We start from the raw sequence: 732 nt of genomic DNA on the forward strand, positions 1-732 counted from the left end.
ACTTTACTGGTGAATTCCTTCAAATGTTTAAAGAAGAATTAATTCCAATACTTTACAAACATTTCTAAAATATAGAAGAAGAGGGAATGCCTTCCCAACTCATTCTATGAGACCAGTGTTATCCTGATACCAAAACCAGACAAAGATACCACAAGAAAGAAAACAACACACCAGCATCTCTTATAAATATAGAAGCAAATATCCTCAACAAAATCCTAGCAAACCAAATGCAGCAACATATGAACAAGTTTATACACCATGACCAAGTAGGATTTATCCCAGGAATGCAACATTGGTTCAACATACAAAAATCAATTAATGTAACACACAATATTAAGAGAATAAGGGACAAAAACTGCATGTTCATCTCAAAAAGATGCATAAATGCATTTGGTAACACTCAACACACTAGGAACAGAAGGAAACTTCCTCAACCCGATTAGAGCATCGACAAAAAACTTTCAGCTAAAATCATACTTACTAGTGAAAGATTGAAAGCTTTTCCCCCAAGGTCTGGAATAAGACCAGGATATCTGCTCTTGCCACTTCTATTCAACATTATACTGGAGGTTCTAGCCAAGTCAATTAAACTAACTAAATAATAATAAAAAGCATCCCAATCAGAATGAAGTAAACTATCTCTATTTTCAGATGTTATGATCATCTATATATAAAATCGTAAGGAATCAGCAACATGTCCAGGCTGGCAGGACAGGATAACCCTGAAGGTGC

Source organism: Galeopterus variegatus, unplaced genomic scaffold (genome assembly GCF_000696425.1).
Source record: "Galeopterus variegatus unplaced genomic scaffold, G_variegatus-3.0.2 Scaffold44631, whole genome shotgun sequence".
Lineage (NCBI taxonomy): Eukaryota > Metazoa > Chordata > Mammalia > Dermoptera > Cynocephalidae > Galeopterus > Galeopterus variegatus.